The sequence below is a fragment of the Seriola lalandi genome, unplaced genomic scaffold (assembly GCF_002814215.2).
Source record: "Seriola lalandi dorsalis isolate HSWRI2012SDOR001 ecotype SW California unplaced genomic scaffold, Sedor1 jcf7180002054548, whole genome shotgun sequence".
Taxonomy (NCBI): domain Eukaryota; kingdom Metazoa; phylum Chordata; class Actinopteri; order Carangiformes; family Carangidae; genus Seriola; species Seriola lalandi.
In genome coordinates this window covers 128,614-142,287 of record NW_019525101.1, presented here as the reverse complement: position 1 = coordinate 142,287, position 13,674 = coordinate 128,614, and the positions used below count along the sequence as shown (strand labels likewise).

The 13,674-nt window shown below is 42.2% G+C and overlaps 1 protein-coding gene across 2 annotated transcripts in view; it reads left to right on the top strand.

Moving 5' to 3' along the window:
- The window catches only part of LOC111661656 (cGMP-inhibited 3',5'-cyclic phosphodiesterase 3A), a 73,857-nt gene that overhangs the window by 24,977 nt on the left and 35,206 nt on the right, over nucleotides 1–13,674 (top strand). The gene's annotated exons all lie outside the window — the stretch shown is intronic.

Below are 13,674 nucleotides of genomic sequence, written 5' to 3'. Positions count from 1 at the left end.
ACCTGACAGGCGTCATTTAGCCATTGGCTTCCAACTTCTGACAGCTCATTATTGTTGCTGTGATTAGTTCTGTTATGTCGTAATAATCACTGACAGTGAATGTTTGGATGTGGATGCAAGTTGGGTGAGGTCTGTCTGCGGATTCTTGCTCCACTATTGTCTTCAGGGTTTTTACAGTGTGACAGATCTCTGAGCTATCCATTCACACCCCCACCCCTCTTCTTTTTTTTTCACCCCTGCTAGTCGTCTGCACCAAATCCATTTGGTCCAGGCTGGTGCATCTGTGCTAATCAGGTTATATAGGGAGAACTAATTTGTCTTGGGGGTCTGTTTTCCATTAGATTAATGCGCATATGTAGAGAATAAATGTGCAGATTTTTCGGATGGAAAAAAATGACTATTTGCCCAAATTTCCACAGTTTCTAACTCCAGGGTGGCCATTTTGTATTTACAAGTCTTACATAGTACAGCCTTATCAATGGTGCAGTTGAAGCTGTTTATAGCTCAGTTTTATGATACCTCTCTTCTGCTCTACCTCCCTAATTAATTGAACTACTTCCCATTATACTGGATTATCCTTTCCAATTGGGCATTTTTCGAGCCAGGGTTGTTTTCACAATCCTGGCTGATGGTCATCATTTATTCAGAGCTGCAGCAGACGTTATTTGTTTCTGCTTTTACATGGTCTACGGAAAGTGCAATTACAGCAATTACAGATGAGAAGTCACACTAGCTTCAGGGTACAGACCCACTTTGTCGGACATATATACGGGACGTGAACCCCCGCTGAACACGATCTTAAAACCATGATAAATCCTTCTTTTCATTGTTTGATAAATTATCCTGCCATCGTTACTGATTAGCCAATTAAGAGAATAATAAATGAGGGTTTGGACAGTGCAATGACTGAGCGTGGTTGAACATGTTCTCTCCTCTCATATGGTAGCAAGATGAGCCTGCTGTTCTGTGGTGTCTTTGGAGCGTGGCGTGGGGAGCAGAATGTTAAAGGCAAAAGTCTCAGCAAACTGTTTCTTCAGCTGTGCTGCGCAGAGGACTGTTCAGGATGGGCTACGAGTTTAGAAGCCCCTTTGTTTTGTTGTCTTACATTTTCCTTGTTGTGAGAGTTTTGCTTTTTTTTTTGGTTTTCAGGAAGAGAATGCAAAGTATGAAGCCACCATTTTGTCAAGGAGAAAATGTAGACAGTTAATATGTACAAGTATTAACGAATTAAAGAAGCCCTTATGTGTTACCTATTTGTCATCCCATTAATGTCTTGAAGGAAATGTAATTGCCGCCTGGATTATGTTCACTTGCAAAGTTTTTCAAAGTTTAGGAATGGAAGACCACAGACTGGGGTTTGCATCCTGAGTCAGCTCTTGGCAAAGACAGCTCTTTGGTTAAGGTTAGGTGTGGTCAGCAAATAGATTTTCTATTGTGCTTCAACTCACTGTTGTGACTTTGTCAGTGTTAAACAAAGACCACAATCTTTCTCTTATTCCTTAAACAAGTGCTATGAATGCCTAACACTGTTTAACCAAGCAGTAGGTGCCACAAGCAGATACTGTACTGCAAGAGCAGATATTGTAAGAGAACAAATAAAATACAATGTAGGGGAGCATTTTGCTAATATGTTTAGTGTCAACATTTTGTGACTTGCCAGGTGGAAAATCGGTCCTGTCAGCAAATTTGTTGTATATACATTTTTAGGCGACGGGGTTGTTACAAACGCATGGAGCAAAGCCGGCACAGTGTCACATTCTTTGACTAATAAATGCTGTTCTGTGACTACAAAATTATTCACATTAGGCCTACGTACCACATGCTCTGAACAACAGTGTTTTTGGCTTCAGATAGAAAAAACTGTAGTCCAGCAGCAGCAGCCTTTCTGTCATGTAAACCATGTTGTCTGGTCAGTGAAAAGCTGCAACTTCAACAGTTGGTTTAATGTCCTGCTTGCTTAGGTAGTTGGTACCTTCAGTCCGTGCCTTTTCAGACCAGATTACATTCAAACACACAGCCAATACACTGTTCTTCTTTCACATCATAACTTCTCACACCATAAATTAATCTAGTGTGAGTAATAACTTTGTGCTACAACACTAGTACAGATTCAAATGATTCATCCAGTCACTGTACATTATCTTATGTGCATTATACTGTAGGATCCTTGTTGCTGCTCTTGTCCTCCATAATATAAGAGAGAAAATGCACTAATTTAACAATAACCTCCCAACACGATGAGCGAAAGCACCAAACAAAACATAAAACATAGTTTAAAACTGAAGTATTCATGCATATTTATGGAGTGAGTTGTTTGTTCCCTGTATCCATCTCTTGACAGCAGTTTTGCAATTATTTATGGATTCCATGTTTCAAGTGGAACAGGAAGACTATTTCAGGCAATAGCTGTTCATGAGCACACAACTGTTTATGAAAACAGATGGCAAATACAAAGTAGAGCTTATATAACAAACGCAGTCCCAGTGAATGATTGATGCTTTTATAATGTATGATCTCTGCTCCCTGTGTTCCTCAGCATCTGAGACAGTATCAGTGAGAACTGAGACTGATGAATGTGAGGAATGCAAGCTGACGTCACTGGACGTACTGTAGCTTCAGTCACATGGCTAGGTAAACACAAGTAGCTGTTTGGCCTGGTGTGTGTGGGAGGGACCAGTGGCTCTGATCAAGAGGATTCAGGAGCAAAATGTTCCTTCAAGGGAGCTTTACTTCATGTTGTCGAGTGTGAAAAAAGAAACAAATATTTCATGTATTTTTTACTAGGATTCCTTCATGTTTAAACAGTAGCTAACAAAGTTTTTAAAAAATTTTTCCCCTAGCTTGTGGTCAGCCTTAATGCTGTTCCAGATCCTAAGCATACATACGTGCACACTATTACACAACTATGTATACACAGACATGAAAACGGAGCCATGCACAAGCATATACTGTATGCCGTATGGGAATATACTAAACACCTAACCATGGAAAAACTCAGATATATGGTGTAAACACACAAACAAACTTCTTATATATACAGACGTGTGTGTTTATACCAGTTGTGGGATGTAACTAAGTACATTTACTTGAGTGTTTCCATTTTATGCTAATTGATACTTCTACTCCATCACATTTCACAGAGAGACACTTTTTACTCCACCTGACACCAACTATGAAGATCAAGATTTAACATACAAAACCTATAGTGAAATAATAAAGTATGGTACAAATAATAATCCGATAAGATTACGTATACTGACAGGAGGTACTGTGCTCACTAATAAGTAAATTTACCTTTGGTACTTCGAGGGGACATTCAGACTGAAGACAGCACTGCGTTAAAAACAGCGTAAGGGTCTGAGTTGAGATCGAGTTGCCTCAGCCACACACAAGACATGATATATTATCCAGGAAGTCCAGTTGGATTGACAGCCCTCCATATACTGGACTTCTTCTAATGTTGCTCTGTATCTGCTGAATGTATAAATTAGCTTGAACAGCTTGATAATAAAGTTCAAAATATCAATTTATAATATGTCAGTGATGGGTATTTCAACAAAACAAATAATGCTGCTTTAAGCAAAACTTTGAGTGCAGGACTTTTTTAAATACTAGCGTTACTACTTTTACTTATGTAAAGGATCTCAATACTTGTTCCTCCACCACTGGCTTACACACATATAAACACATAGAAAGAACGTATCTGCTCAGAAATTCACAGTTTAAAATAAACATGTGTCTCTGCGATGGGCCTGTGAACAATCACTGTGGGTGGTCGAGTCATAGAGCTGTTGTCACTTTCCTGCAGAGCTCTTCTAAAACCATACATCATGATATACCTTTGCCAAAGGCATACCCACTGCACGACACAGTGACAGCATATTATTACTACTCTATCTTGGTTATTATCACATCATATATCATTTAGGTGAATGGGGCAGAGCGCTTTGAGAATGTATATATTGTTTATTACATGCGAAACTCCGGTGAGCCCAAGTGAGGATGTGATAGAAGACGATGGCTTTCTGTCACTCATGGAGCCTGCAGCCTATTTCCCCAGAGGACGCCCAGCATCACCTGTATCTTATCCCCCTGTTTGCTTTGCTTTAAGCCAGGTTTCCAAGATGGCTATCAGCATGATGGCTGTATCTTAATGGCGCTGTCCTTTTCCTCATTGAGAGAAGCACACCAGAGTGTGTCAGGGAGGGCCGTCTCTTGTTCCTCTGTACCTCCATGGTCCCTGCAGACCCCTGCATTCCTTCTGCATGGGGAGCCAGAGCCCTCTGGGAATTTCACTGACAAAGCAAGCATTTTACAAGCTAATGGTGGAAAACCTGCCCATGGGGCTGACCTGAGCCTCTTCTAAGGGAACAAGCTCTGTAATGCAAATCCTTCCACCTGCAAAAAGAGGAAGCAGAGATTTATGCCCCCACACAGGTACACATGCTGTTTATTAGAGGCTGGCATTCACACACTTTCGTGCACGCACACGCGCTTTGAGTGCATCAGTCAGAACATACTGTCGGTGCTGTCCTGACTTTACGTGTATGTTTCTACATCAGTGATTTATAAAGGACAGAGGGATGTGATTTAAAGGCATATGCTTGAGCGGAGAGTCGCTGTCTGTTTGTTTACTGGAGTCCTGTGGGAATCTTGATGGGACTGTAAATGTTCTATGTGCAGCTGAAATAGTGGGGGAGATGTGTGTGTGTGGTCCTCTCTCTGATGAGCATAGACAAAACACAGAACACAGACCTTGCTGAGTCAGGCCTGTGAATAAAAGATGAAATAATGTATGCAACGAAGGCAGCATGCATGCGCAAATTCCCATTCTGCTTTCGTAACGTTGCCTTTGACTGAACTCTGTGTTCTCAGCTTCTCATTCCCTATTCACTGAATTATCTTATAGCAACGCCTAAGATGGATACTCAAGCTGAATCAGTGTACTCTCCAAAAGTATCTTTCCCCACGTCATTATTTTGTCGAAATTAGCACAAATCAAAAGTTGAGTGCATTTGCTTCAGTTCCCATGTCAAGCTCAGGTCCAAATTGTTTTGTTATTCAACCAGTCATTAACTTTGAAAACCTCTCTTGACGTAGATCACCTCCTCCAAAAGAAATATTGCCTTCTGTCCCAGTCAGACTTATGGCTTCATAAAAACATTTTATAGTGGAACTGTAACACCCAGCCCTGTTGTCTGAGACCTGGGACTGTGCACGCAACCAGCACAAATCCATCCATTTTTTTGTTGCTTAAATAAGAGCTACAAGCAGCAAAATAGGGAAACAGTACCTTAACCCTTTTTTTTTTATCAGCCTACACTCCTAATCCTCTGCTCTTTCATAATGTTATTCATAAACGCTACAGAAAGTCTTTAAGAAGACACATAAATCAATATTACCATTTCCATTTTGTAATGAAAGCTCAGCTGGAAAATACCCAAGTGGCTGAAGGGCTGAATCACCGCGTTGATGGATGATGGGGAAATGCACTCTTTATCTCACTGCTGTCCATCCTTTTTGATGAACATGAAACCGGGCCAATAACACATGAAAAGCACGTAAGAGGGAGTTGACCCTTGATGTGTATCTAATTAGCCGAGCAGGTGCAGTCACCTTTGGGAACTGTATCGACCTCCGAGTGAGTGACAGCCGCGGCTTCATCTCTCTGTGTTTCAGAAGAGGAAAAGTTTGCTTAGCTTTATTAAATGAATTGCACTGTCACAACCAATTTATTCGGACATAACTCTTCCAAACAAGTGTCCTGCGGCCAGAGAGTATCCACTGGCCTATTGTTGACACACTGTACGCTGTTTGAATCAACTGTGAATTAAACCACACAAAGCCCACTGGCACCTTGCAGACTGAACAGGGCAGAGGCTTGTAAAACAAACAAACAAGTGAGTGCTGTGTTCCCTTCTCAGCTCTCTAGGCCCCAGCAGTAATCCTGACTGGACCATTATACACTAATGGCTTTGGCATGCTGTTTTGAGGTGGGATGCCAGGTCTGTCCAGCCAGATCCCCTCTTTTTCACCCAGCTAAAAGTGCAGAGCTGGGAACCTTGCTGGTTGAGAACGAGCCAGCCGGGACGCATAAGCAAAGAAAAACAGTATGTACACAAAAATAAAAGAGGATCCTTTCTATTCATGATACCACATGGATGTGGTTTCAAAATATATTTTCATGCTATCCATATCAGCTTTCATGAGGAGGTTTTCGCTTTGTCAGTGACTTATTTTATGCCACCGTGTTAGCTTTTGAGGTCAGAATGTGGGGTACTCCCATTGAGGTTTTTTCTCTAGGCCACGGCATCCTTGTGGCCCAGGCTTTCACCCTGGGAGACTGACAGCTCTATCTCTGGTAGAGACTCATACACTGGGTTTCTTCTAGGATCAGGCTAAGTCTCTCCCAGGAAACATAAAGACGATAAATCCCATTAGTCACACTTCAGAAATTAGAAGAGTCTCAGTAAGAAAGTGTGAAGAGCAAGGGAGGGGTAAACAGAAGCCTCAGTGCAAACACAGCGCTGGTGTGAGAAATATATCATGGGCTCATATTTGTGCATGTGAGTGTTTTTATTGCACGTGCGCGTGTGGTTTTGTTCATGAAGTCATTTTGTGTGCCTCACAGGCCGCTGCATGAGACAGAAAATGTGAAAGGGTGCAGATGCCAAACAGCTTGTAGGTGTGTGTGTGCTAATCTTTGCGTACACACAAGTGTTCCTCATTCTCTTCACCCCCCCGCCCCCCCACATCCCACACCCCCCTCCCTCTTTGGCAGCCCACCTCAATAGTTCCCTTCCCTCCAGCGATGACGCAAATGACCCACGATGACTGACCCCCACGGTAAAACCTGTAAAACATTAGCCAGCATGAATAGGAATGACTCTCCGTCCTCTCCCCTCAGCGGCAGGCAGGGAAGGATTTATAGGTGTCTCCCCCAGCGGAGAACGGCTGCCGTGCTCGGTGGGTAGATGTGGCAGAGGAGAAGGCGGGGTGAAGCTTTCGAAGTCACCTGGACAAAGAGCCAGACAGTTTGGGTCAGAAATTTGTGTCTGCCTGGACCCAAGCCTTTCCACACTCTATTCCTGCAGTTTTACTATACACCCTGTTAATTCTTAGCATTTTAATAGGCTATCTGTTTTCCTCTGCCTTCTCGTAGTACTGTTGCCCAGTGTCCAATTAACTCCACTTTATGAAGAGATTTTCCAAGGAGGATGGTGTTTATTTAATGAAAATGTAAGAGAGTTGAAAACAGTGAGAAAGTAAACACATTATGGATAGAAGAAATAGAAACACTCACACCTCTGTACTTCTCATTTCCATCTGTTATATCTGTTTTTTAATCAAGTGAAAATCTACCCCCTTTAGATTTTTTAGCCTTTCATAATGTTAGTGATGATGTTAATTTACATAGCCGGTATGGGCTCATTCTGCAGTCCAATGCTAAATTTAGAAATCTCTTAGGCTGACAGTTATAAAGTAACACAAGCTAATCTCTCTTGCGTGGGTGGCCTGTATCTGTCTACACTTCAGAGTGGGAAAGAGATAAAGAGCACCAGGTAGACCAGGGTGTTCATTTATCAAAGCTCCCTGCGCTCAAAGCTTAGGTAGCAATTAATGAAGATGTTCAAATTTATGCTAAGAATTACAGTTTTCTTCAAAATATGTATTTCATTCCAACTGGTGCAGCAAAATCCTCCCATTATCCGAGCAGCGAATACTGTAAATAAATATCGTCATGATTCCTTAAAAAACTGTCACAAATCAAAAAGCACAATTTCACAAAGAAGGTCCCAGGAGAAAACGGTTCTGTGACACTAATCATGAGAATACCTCCATCTGCAGGTGCAAAACAAGATTACACCTCATTTTCAAAGCCATGACGAGCGATATAGAGTTTACTGTGTCTGTGACACCCATGAAAGTGAGAACAAGGATATTTGATTGTTGCCTCGACGGCGTCCTTACGGCTAAGCCGCTGTCATTTCTGAAGCCTACATATAGTGAGACTTAGTAGAATCTGACCTACTTTCTTTCTGTGAGCTGAAGTGAAAGTGAGTGCAGGGATGTCTGAGTCAAGCTCTGCAGACGTCAGAGTATCTTTGACAGAGAGCAGTGATGAAAGAACAAAGGAGGAATAAGCAAGAAAATATTCGGAGACCCTGAGGCAGTGGGTGTGAGACTGAGTGCATGTGTATGTGTTTGTGTGTGTGTGTGTGTGTGTGTGTGTGTGTCTTTATGTAAGGAAGCATATGTGAATTCATGACTTTGCAGACCTTACTGTAAGTGAGAGCATAGTGAGTTTAATTGGACAGAGAGGTGGTGCATAAAACCCTTGGGTCAAGCTGATTGGAAATCCTGCAGACTGATCTCGTGGCTCTTCAATAGCGCTTTAATGAACCCAACCATGCTGAAAGATCAGCACACTCTCTTTTCTGCCTCTCTCCTCTCCAACCAGGAGATCTCTATAGTCGGCACTTCCTGCAACTGTGACCTCAATGGACACCGAATGCTGGTCCCAGTAAATCCAGTGCACTAACAAGCTAATACAGCCACTAAAGATCCAAGTAGACACACATCAACTCCTCTCATATCAAGCCTGTAATGAGGGACAAAATAGGACGCAGGAGGCAGCGGAAGAAAAAGAATGAAGGTCTGATCATGAATGAATGATTAAGAAACACTGCTCGCAGTTATCTTGCACTGAGCTATATTAGGACGAGGCTGTTTCCGGTTCCTTTTCCAGACAGATTTAGAAAAGTGATCTGTAGTAAGTCGATGACAGTGGGGTCGAGGCTCATTGCAAGGCTTCAGGTCGATCCGTGTGAAAGTGGAGCGTCACTATGGGTGCTGCTGTTGTAGCTCCCACCACTTCACACCCGCAGGGAAGTGGTTCTCAACTGGTTATTGGCTGGAGCAAGTTAAACAACAAGCATATTCCAGTAGTTTGTTTGTGCTTTGACACCATGGTGTTTACCCAGCACCTCAGAGGCATGGCAGCTTGCTGTGGGCTGTGGCTCGGAGCCACGGTGGTGGACAGGGCATGGCTGCATACTGGCATCCACACTGCTGCCCTCTTAACACTCTGGGTGAGAGGAAGGCTGGGAGTTTACTTGGCTGGCACTATTTTGAGTCATGAGAGAGCAGTTCATTTACAGAGGGCGGCGGGGCATATTATGTCTGACATTTTCATATCATCTACTTATGAGTATTCTTCCCAGTATTTACCTTTATGACTATAAATGTTTCTAAGCAAACTCTCACTGAGCTGGACAGGTCTACAGACACTGACTTAGGACTTCTTGTACCGACACACAAATCTAAATCTGTAAACATCCCTGTTCTCCATATTGGCTCTGAAGCGATTCCTTCTTCGAGTGACTACACTGTAAGAAATGTGGGACAAGATCCACGTTTTGGTTTTGGGCAAAAAGACAAAACTGCTGTTCAGCCGAAGCTAATTTGAAGTTTTATCAGTTTGAGTAAACTGTATCAAGTCAGTATCTTGGTAGTCGTGTGAAGGTTAATACACCTACAGTAAATGCAACTACTGGGAATTATCACCAAGGAAACATAAAGAGGGAATTTTATACTCAAAAGATTGTAACATCTGACTCTAACACTCACTCAATTTGGCTAACTAAGACTGGAGCCTCCTTCAAAGGGTCACATGATCCACGTTACTAAAAAAAGGCCTTCTCTCACTTATTTCGAGTGATATCTAGCTATACAGATCAGTCTGGTTTGTTCAAGTTTTATTGACAGCGAAAGGAATTTTGTTTTCAGCGCTCACAGCATTGAAGAGCAGCATCTCTTTCCAGGAACAATGTCTCGCTTTCTCTTGATATTCCAGACTGCACTGTGACCTCACCGTGCACAGGCTTCATAGGTAGAAAATGCTTCCAGAGAAAACTGTTGACAGTGAGGTCTGTGGGTTATCCACAGCAACCGGGACATTGTTCCTGGAAAGACACATTGCTGTTGAAGATTTTAAATAATATTCCTCATTGCTGTGAGCACCGCAAACTAAATTCCATTCGTAGCAGCAGAAATCAAACGGATGCCTAAAAACCTGGATAAATTAAACCACAATCCCAGGGTGTACCTCATCAGCTGCCCGGGGATCTGTGGAAAGCTTATCTCATTTGAAAAAATAAAACTAATGATATGGCAAAAGTAAAACTAATTCGGGTCAGGATGATCTTTTATATTAATTTCATAACATCTGATAAACTACGACAACTCCACCCTGTCTGAGTCAGTTGTACCACCACATGCTGTGATTGACAGTGTGCGAAAACTAGATAACAAGTAGAAAGCGTAATGGAAAAATAGTTCAGACTTCCAGCCTCAGCTTCAGCTTCTCCAAGTGATAGTAGCACGATTGCAAAAAAAAAAAAAAAAAGATACAGACCAAGTCTACACATTGACAATGCCAGAATCATCACGTCTTATATAAAAAAGAATAAATGATCAGGGCTCAAAAGCATCCGGGGTAAAAAAAAAAAAAAAAATGAAAGTGACATATTGGGAACATGAAGGGTTGTGTAGATTTATTTTGTGGAAAGATCCCTTTGCTTGTCTGCGTCTTCTCTTGTCACGCAGCTGCCACACTGACGACTGCCACCGCCAACTACACTCTTACCACTCCTTTCTCTTCTTGTTTGTTTCTTGACAGCATCACTCTGGATCATGGAAGTACAGTAAATCTCCAGAATGCATTCACAATGGAGCCAAAGTCCCATAAAAATGCCTCAGACCTCATTGAGTGTATCGTGTTACTCTGGTAGATAGAGCGCCGTGATTGAAAGACATACTTCCATTTTCAAAGACACAAAGCTTTTTTTTCTCCCTAGGACTGGTTTCAGTCTCTTATAAATCACGAGTATTGCTCTAAGTGATGGAAAGCCACTGCTCAACCTGGCTTACTCTGAGTTATGGGGCGACATAATGAATCTAGCAGAGGGTGAAACAAAGGGCATAACTTCTACAAAGTTGTTATTTTTCCCGGTAGGTGCACTGCAGCTTCAGGACAAAAACAAATCCATTTGGAAATTTTACTGCTTTGACTGTGTTATAGTGCTTGGAGGGTGTCCATGAAAAACCAGGAGATATCTAAGAAATCATTCACGTGTGGTTTTACCTCTTCAGACATAATATTGGCAGCGAGCTGTCACGTGTTTTAAGTATAATCTTCGACCGCTCTTCTCCTTCCTGCTGGAGAAAAAACAAGGTAATAAAGATTGAACAAGACGTTTTGTTTTTGTTTTTCTTGTTTTTTGTCATCATCGTTTGTGCTTTTGTGTCTCTGAAAAACAGATGATGTTTGTGTTACAGTCATTTCTTGTTTATTCTAACACATGGCGGTTTGATGTTTGAAAGCATTGAAACCAAACTTTGAAATTTTGTTTACTGATTTTCCAACACTGGTTAAAAAAAACATTTGAACACAGTGGCACCAGACTGCATCCACTGTTTGACTTAGTAAGTGAGCAGTACATCATCCACATGTATTTGTTGATCACATTTTTGAGCCAGTCTCAGAGGAAATGAACTCCTCTGTGGCCTGTAAAGTCGCTCTGTGCGAGAGGCTATCTGCGCCTGAGCTCAAATGTTCTGCTCAGCTTTGATTCTGTGCGGGGTTTTTTTTTTGTTTTGTTTTGGCACATCAAAGGGCCCATGTAGACTTCTGTGTAGTCTGGGTCTGTCACTCAGAGCAGAGAGATGAAAGGTTGGGTTACATAAGACCGTAAGACCGAGAGGCTGTTTATGTGTGTGTGCGCCTGGAGAACCTCACTGATTCTAGGACCTTCTAATGGAGCAGGACTGCGCTGCGACCACGGAGGAGTCCGTTGCCAGGTCCTATACTGTAAAAGCAAAAACCCCGTCATCGGATCCGCGAAGGATAAGACAAACAGCTCACTGGCTGGCTAATACTATCATTTACAGTGATTTACATCCCGTACGTGAGCATTTTACACAGCTGATTGCTTGTTGACTTCCTTTTCCATCTTGTATGGTTATTTTAATGCTTGAGGAGGTACGTGCACGCTTGACGGGGCTTTAAAGTGACCAGATATTATCATGCTGACGGTTGGAGCGTGCAGGCTTCTCATAGCTGTGGTGCTCGGGCTAGAAAATGGAGGATGAGAGAATGAAGCTGTTTGTTGAGAAAGGGCAAACCCCTCACATTGCATTTTTTTTTTACAACCTCCTAAATGTCAAACTATGGAAAGGCTGTTGTATTTTATGAATGAGTGTGCACCGCATTGTGTGTGATTGTTCCGTTAGTGAACTTGTTTGCTCACTGTCAAGGTTACCATTTTCTGTGGAGCAGTACCCATTGTTGCCAGAACCTTGACCAAAGGATGAGGTGTACAATAACTGTCTCACAAAGTAGCCAAAACACCAGACCTTGTGTCTTGCGGTGCTAAATATGTCGAAGACACACTTGGTGATCTAAATGTAAACTAACAAGCGCTCACCAAAATTCAAAACACAGGATTTAAACCTGCTATAAATCCCAGCTCGATTTACAGTAGAGGACTTTACAGGCCTCTCAGTCGAGCGATGGGATCCTACATGAATCATCAAAGCTGTAACAGTTTCAGTTGAAAGATTTCTGTCTGTGCTTTTCTCACTGGTTCGGAGAGAGGGTGGGGCTCAGTTAGAAAGAAGGGATTTTCAGGATTTAGCAACATTACAGCAATATTTGAGTCAAAACGTGACGACAGCAGGGGGGTTGTTTGTCAATGTTGGTCAGTCAAATGTGATCAAACCTTGCCCACACAGCGCGGATGAAGCAGATTAGCTGAGACTTTGCGTGTTAGACTGTTCATGAATAACACCTAAGCTTCAACTTTGACTGTTGCTCATTGAGTCTTTAACATTTCATGTTATAGTTGAAGTTTTCAGGGACGTTAAACACAGAGACAATCACCAGAAAACAGCTTAACATAAGTTTAATATACAAGTCTGTTTTATTTAACACATAATTTAATAAACAGCAAAATAGTCCTTTATTTTCCATTATGTTAAGTTAATAAACATTAGAAAACATTTTTAACAGGAACAACTTTCTGCTGAAGAAATGTGGCCTGTGTATTATCGTCATTACTCAGGACTTTATATCTACTAACTAATTCTACTGTTGCTGATTTTTTTAGATTTTAATGCTGTTATCAATACCAAGTAATTTTCCATTCACCTCCACTGCATATCCACAGATAACCTAAACACCTCAGCACATGAAACTAGTGAGTGGGGGGGGGGGGGGGGGGGGGCAGTCAAAATTTTACAGACTAAACTCCCTTATAAAAAGGCGACAGGAGCAGTAACTCCACTGTTGTGTTTGTTTAGACCTAAGCAGCACTGTGGGAAAACACTCCGCAAAACAACACTGCTGTCCAGACAGGCCCATAGCACTGGCGTCTGAAACCCACTGTTTTCCTAATGTCTTCACTCACAGCGTGACACAACTCAATGACCTCCACTGACACAGTAAATTACACCTGAATTATCAATTTGGCTCTTATACTGAGCCCCTTGCCTCAGTTTGTGCAGCAGCAATTTGTCACAGCGACACGCTGGGTTTCTCTGGGCTCCTCAGTCCTGGGGCAGAGAGCCCTAACAGAGGCAGAGGGAGCGTGTGTGTGTGTGTGTGTGTGTGTG